This window comes from Malurus melanocephalus, unplaced genomic scaffold (genome assembly GCF_030028575.1).
Source record: "Malurus melanocephalus ecotype Western Australia unplaced genomic scaffold, MMel_1.1 scaffold_499, whole genome shotgun sequence".
NCBI classification, from domain to species: Eukaryota; Metazoa; Chordata; class Aves; order Passeriformes; family Maluridae; genus Malurus; species Malurus melanocephalus.
In genome coordinates, this window is record NW_026623731.1 from 373,514 (window position 1) to 380,965 (window position 7,452).

Below are 7,452 nucleotides of genomic sequence, written 5' to 3' on the forward strand. Positions count from 1 at the left end.
AGCTGAAAGCAACAGCCATCCTGGCAGCTGGTGACCAAACTTGTTCTTGCAGCTGACAAGTGGGTATGTAGGTGCATGCAGCAGTGGTGAGCTGGTGCCGGGCACGGTTCACTGGCTGCCTAAGTCACTTTGAAGCTCAGGCACTTCTCCAGATGTCACACACTTCACTTCCAGTAATTAGATCACTGTGACAGTTTGGTACAAGAAATTGAGCCTGTGCAGCCTGTCTCTACTCCAGGAATTCAACTTCTAGAGTCCCCCTGTGACACCCATTACATCCACAGCACAGCTACTGCTGCCCTCAGCTTGTCCCTGAGAAGTCATGGTGCAAGAAGGACTCTGAAAATCAGTTTTAGTAGAAGAATGGAGTCCCTGCAAGATTTTTATCCCTTCATCAGGACAAGGCAATGCATTTCCATCCGACTATTGATGAAATAATCTCAGCACATGAAGCTGTGATGATTTCTATCCACACATTTTTTGCAGTCTGCACCATCATCTGGTTGCTGTATTTCTTTAAGATGTGAGCTGCTAGGAACTATCYTTTCTCTCCCACCTTTTACCACTATGTTTTTAATCCCAACATTAAATTACTTGTGCTCAGCAGAAAGGTGGCTCAGTCCCTCTGAAAAACAGCATTCTTTTCAACCTGTTCAGCAGGAAGCCTATCTCCACTCCTTAGCCCATTCCAGGGGGAAGAGGGGTTGTGAATAATTCATTAAAATATTTCTTTTCCTTCCACCAACACACTGATTCACAAGAGATAAAAATCTCCTTCTTGACTCTGAGTTTCTCTTGAAAGGAGTGAGAAGGGAGTGTCTTTACAAACAAACTGACTCTGGGGTTAAGATAAGGCTGATACTGGGAGATAGAAGGAAACAATGGGAAGGACTTCCATAGGAATTTTACTGATTGGCTTACCGCAGTCTATGTTAATAAATTACAAGAGCAGAGACACAGAGACRTATATTGAAAGGGGGCAATGTATGATAGAAGAGGGGGTTTCATTAGGTGTTTTTGGGAATCCTGTAACTCTCAAGTACCTCAGCCAATGGGGAAAGAGAGAGGGAACTGCAGCCGGGAAATTGGGATAAAAGAAGCTGCGTCCTCCAGCAATTTGAGACCCCATGGGAAATGCCCATGACCTCTCCCTTTATTCATGAATAAAGTTGCGGGACTCTTCTGTCTCCTTTTTGGACATAAACCTCTGGTGCTTGTGGATTTATTTTCCTAACACTTTTAATCTCCAAGGGTTGAATTAGCACCAATCACAAAACACACCTCTTCCAGCTGCAGAGGTGATTTGGGTGCTCTGCTGATGGCTGGGAGGTGAGGTTTTAATGCCTGCAGCTGTGGATTTCATGTGGTGGTTGGGAAGAGGCAGTGGTGACGTTAGCAAAGACTGTTAGCATTTCTGGAGGTCCCTGTTCTATTGCAAATTGTGACTTTCCCTTGTCACCCTATTTATCTCCCTAAACCTTTGTCCCTCAGGRCATAGGGGGATCTAGTCTGGGTAAGCTTTTGTGGGATCCTTTTTACATATTTCATTGTTGCAAGCAAGGAAGAAAGAAAATCTTGTGACATGTTTGCATGTAGAAGTGTTTTCCGAACACTTCTGCCTTAGAAAATAGTGTGCAAGGCCAACACATCAGAGTCAAGGTGAACATGTCTGGAGAATAACCTCTTCCCTTAGGTAGGAAGAGATGCAAGCAGCTGTCTCAGCTGATATTCTTCTCCCCTTAGAAGACTTTTCAAGAAAGGCAAAAGAGAATTGGTGGTTTATTATAAATTGTGTTCATCTCTGTGTCCATTGCTGTTAGTGTCACAACTCTTGTCAAGGAATGTTCAGAGAAAGAATGCAGGAACAGGACAGATGTGCAGAGCTAGAGCCTCGATTTTTCATTCTCATCCTCAGTGACCTACGCCTTCAATACTTCAGGAGTGACAAATGGTATCCTTGTAATTGGTAAACCACAACAGACTCATCCTCCATGAGTTTGTCCAATTTTTTTTTTGTTGTCAAGGACATCATGAAGTGACCGAAGTGATGAGTTCCACAAATGAGCCATTTGAGTGACATGATGATTTTACAGACTCCAKGTCATGTCCTCCTGAAGCCCCCCCTTTTCTAGGTTAGGAGTCCCCTGATATTTAACATGTCTTCACACATCCTTTTCATACACTGATTCATCTCCACTTCTCCTACTGCAGTCTTCCCTTTTATGCCATGGCTGATGGGGCCATCAGATGCACACTCATTTTAAAAAATGCAAGTGCACCTTGTATTCRTTCAGGAGAATAATAATGGATCATGATTTCTCTCCTTTCTTCTTAGTTCCTTATGCTCTATTTACTTCCTTGACCGCTCCAAATATTGAGCTGCCATTTCAGGAGTGCTCTCTCCCTGCCTTCGAGATCTCACTCCTGAAAGGGAGAAATAGTCTGGAGTCAATTGTAAAGCACATGAAACTAAGCTTGTGCACTTTGCCTTATGCACTAATTTACATTTATCAGCACTGAATACGGTGTCTGTRTATGTTTTAAAGGAAGAAGTGGCTCTTGCAAAAGGCAGGTGAGAGTCCCTGAACATCCAGCCTGTTTTAAACATCACAGCCAGGTGTCTGGGCTTACCCTTCTGCATGGTAACAGATTTTGTAAGAACACAAACAGAGCCTCAGGTTGCCAAGCTCGGGCTCCTGCCCTGCATGAACTTCTTAGCTGCTAGTAATGAGGGTCACGTGCAGAGCCAGCAGTCTCTGAGGCACATTCCAGCAGCCTGCACTGTGGCCAGGAGGTGTCTGGGCTGGCCATTGGGACACAGTGAGGAAAAGGCTGCTTCTTAAATCATATCTCCCTTAGGAATTCAGACATCTATTTCCAGACTGCAGGGAAGTCAGTCAGASCAGGATTCACAGTCTGCAATTCTCGTTTGCATTAGATAGCTAAGCAACCCTTCCAACAGGACAGCTGGGGAGGGATGGAGGAGGAGTGCCAGTCTTTTCTGCAAAAATACGGCTGGGGCAGAGCGCCCACACCTCACTCCAAACAGAAGAAGAGAATACACCACCCRTGCAGACAGTCCAGCTCCAGCCTGGGAAGGGTGAACTCAACCCCTTGACCACCAGTGYCGAGTGCAATCCAAGAAAGGACCTCTTCCCTTACTCTTCGAGGTGGGGACTGAAATCACCATCCGTCCTTCATAGTGACTTCATTCTTCCTCAAGCTTCTTCTTCAGGAGTTTTATGAGTCGAATTAGACTTATAAAACTCTTTCCTTGCCTTATAATGACTTTGTACATTTTCAGGTCAGAAAGTTTCTCTCTTGCATAATGCTCAACACAAATGATGAGCAGTCTGCTCATAGTTACTGTTAAAATTATATCATGGGAACTTCTATTACATCTTGGCAAAGTCTTTTCCCCTCTTTGAGTACAAAGAGATGTAATTAACTGCTGCCTTTCCACACTTGGATTGAAAGGCCTTGTGGGCTTTGTCAGTAGTTAACATAATTCACCGAAAACCAGAATACAACCTTGAGGCTAAATGTGGCCCATTGAATTCCACAATGGGGCAATGGTTTGATCAGGGTACAGCAAAGCACGCTAGAAGCAGAAGCTTTTGTGGGCCGGTAGCTCCATTGGAAAGATTAAATCAGCCACAATCTGCTCCATTTTATCGACTCCTGGAGCCCTTAAGCTCCAGGCAAGTCACCACTGCTGCCTTTGGCTGGACAATGTTTAGGCATCTTTGTGTAAGTGCTAATTGCCAGCTKTTGGGGACTGGAAAGTTGCCAGGGATGGAGTGACTGCAGCAGCGTTTCTGGCTAACAAGGAGCTTTTACCAACTAATAATCTTAAACCTATTTAGCACCTCTGAACAGACACATCTGTACTTTTAAGTTCCTCTGGCTAGAGCATCTGTGCACAGAGATGACCTTAAAACAGCATTATAAATACAGTATATGTAAGATTCAGACTGCCTATTTTATCCTCACAGTGGGAGGCAGTGATAAATAGCAGCTATCTCCACAGCAGCCATTCACAATGGCTTAACACACTTACATTCACAGCCCTTCACATTTGATTTGCAACAAATCTGGATGCAGAACACCGAGGTTTCTGAATAAGTGTAGGATCCCATGCATTCCTATATCCTTCAGCRTTTTAAATAATAATGTAACCATTTCAGCTCTTTAATGTCTGAAATATTTGCAATGTTGTGAATTCCAGATTTTCAAATATTGAGAATTGTTTGCAGATATTCAGCCCCACAAATATGTGACAGATTAAATCATACTTTCTCTTAGAAAAAGCACAAAGTCCAAAGGCCATCATTTTCAACTGTGAGTTTATTCACACTGTGCAAACTTGGTGATTCAATGTTTAAAATTAGTTGTCTGAGTGAGAAAATATTGCCTTCAGGAACACTCGGTGGAAAGTCAAGGAGGCACTGCCAGACTGCAGGAAGAGGACCTGCATTCTGGAAAGCAGCACACATTCCACAGAAAAACTCAACCTGAGAAGGATGGAGTGGCTGAAGCACAAGACCGAGTGAAAGGCCTCAAACTCTTCCACACCAAGAAACTACCATTTGGCTTTGAARACAATGATTTATTTGTGGAACTTCCTCCCCATCCTTCCAAGCAAATAAGAAGTTAATTCACAAAACCCATCATTGTGCCTCCGAGCTGCTGTTCATTCTCATGTTTCAACTCTCACCATACATTTTTATATCTCCACATTGTTGTTTCTCTGTCATTTGTTTTCTCAGTGACCTTACCCCTCTAGCTCTTACRCCCAAGGAGTGTGCCCACAGGAGTGCCCCTGCCTGGTCCTGGCTCTGGGATGCCCACACTAATTTTGCTACTTCAGGAGAAATGAGGTCTGCTCTATCAAGTAACCTACTTAAAGTCCGAACCTGAATGCTTGATGTCTCTGTTTCCTCTGTTGCTATGTGTGTCTGRGTCTGCTCTAATCAGATACAGTTCCACACCACCAGGTGCAAAGGGAGCCCCAGCATTCAGGAAGATGCCTAGGCTAAGACTTTGCTCTCTGAAAGACATATTTCTGTTCAATTAAAWTTTTTTTATTGATATCAGGTCACTGCCTCTCAGTGCAGAATGGGGARCTTCCTTCAGTCTGGACCTCTCATAAAGCCACCAAGGTGCAGTATTTTACATTCCCATAAGCAGCAAATGCACTCTGAAGACTGTAAAATCCTGATCACTTTATGGAGTGGCCACTGTATGCTCTCAGTTGCGGCAAACTGGCCAGAGTTATGGTGATCAGCAACAGCGGCAAACATTCACGTTGTCAYAGGGCCCAAAAATTACAGAGGCGAGATTCACTGTGCCAGATAATGCTTCAATAAAAAGGTACAAATCCTGTTCTGTTCTTATATCCCAAGAACTCTCTTCTCGCAAAACCCAGGCAGGTGATGATCTGTTCATCCATTGCCATTCAGCATCCAGCATTGCCTGTGCTGCGTAGCTCCTGCTTCTCTCTGGGGACCTGAGCCAAACCAGTGACTCCTCTCCTTTGGAGCAAGGTTTACCCCTCTCCCTCCTCTGCTGTTTATTTTAACCAGCATCATGGCAGAATATCTCTCTGACTGTACACGTGTGCACATAGCACACAGACTGGTTGCAGCTGGGGCTTCTATATGGGRCTTCAGCATGAAAATAGGATAAAAAATGCTAGTAAAGGTACACAATTCTGCCACACTTACAAGTGCTCAAGCTGTCATTAGAGCTGCATGTCAGGCTGCACAGGTTTTCCATTGCAATCCGCTCTTTTGCCACTGTCTCTCAGCTTGTGGAATTTCCAGTTCTGGAGTATATCATACAATGAACTATTAGTTTTGAAATCTGAGTAAAAAATTCTCACCCATATTAAAAAAAAAAAACAAAACCCAAAAAAACCCCAAAACTGAAAAAACAAAATGCCGAAAACCTCCAGGAGCTTGTCTGGGTTTTTTCCTCCAGCGATATCTCTATATTTCTGATTTCTATCACTCGTCACAGAGAAGAAACTCCTTTTAGCTTGCAGGTCTAGTTTAACAAATGTGCGATGGCTATTAGGCAACAAAATAGCTGTTCTCAATTGGAGTGGTTGTTCATAAAGTCCATTATCTATAGSTCCTTTTAACCAGGCATGTTTCCATGAGTAGTGTGAGGATTTTGATGTTAGCAATTTAGACACAGTGGAGCAAACTCCCACTGTAGAAAAGATTTTTAGCARCTCTCTTAGCACCTTCATTGGGTCTGCTAAGTGGTTAAATGCAATTTAATCCAAATAGCCCAGCAATTCAGATGTGAACCTTCCATAAGCAAACTTACGTTGCACGGGATGGCAACACTTCAGAATGATTCAGAAACCATTAAAAAGAGGGAGTTGTATTTTTTTGCCTTTAGTCCCTGGGAATGACAGTGGTGCTACACTAAGACATATTAGTCTTAACTTTACTTTTCGTTAAGAGCCAGTGTAAGCTTTAAAAAACAGCAAAGATTTAAGCAAATTCTTTTCAAACAGCTTTCCTTAGGATCGAAGATAAATAATYAATACTTGCCACCATTGTACTGTAGACACATGCAGAACATGCAATAGAGAGGAATGAAGGTTCAGCATCAGACCAACAACATAGTTTTCAACAAAAAGAACCATTTCAGAAAAATTCTTTAGGGAAACAAATATTATTTTGGCTTCTTTTTTTTTTTTTTTTTTTTTTTTTTAAACCATCAGAAATTTCTTTCCAAAAATCAGTCTGTGGAGGTTTCTTGATTCAAATTGGACTGATCTGAACTTCAAAGCTAACCTGACCAGTGAATTCATTAGAATTAGATGTAGGTACCACTGTCCCCTGAGAACGAGCATGTACATGCCAGRTATCTAGCCAAATAAACTCCACAATTGCAGCAGGTTGGCCTCTTCAGAAAGAGGGTAACAGTGGAAACAAGGTAAGAGATTTTAAGGAATCTTAACCACTGTCCTGGCCCAGCAGTAGAAGGAATGCAAAAAAACCAGTGTTAAATAGCAGTATCTGCTCTGTATTTAGGAAAAAACAGACACACTTTTTTTAAAGCTGTGTGGAACACCGTTTGTTCAAAAAGTAACCAAGGAAAATGTTAATTAGCAGTTATACTCTCCCCAGGGCTTCTAAAATAAAAAAAAAAAAAACTTGTAATCAACAGTTTCAAAAGAGCTGATGAATGGCTCTCTACATCAGTAATGGCAATTTTCAATGTGGCTTGAAACACTTGGGAAGATCTGGGGCACAGGTGGGAAGCCAAAAACGTGGAAATATTAAAAAAAGGAAAATGAGATGATCCCATGGTATCAGTCCTGTGAAACTGATCTTTTACAGAATCATCAAATAGGTGATAGTGAATTTCATTTCCTAAGGAAAGAAAGGAAGAAAGGAAGGAAGAAAGAAAGAAAGGGAGAAAGGGAGAAAG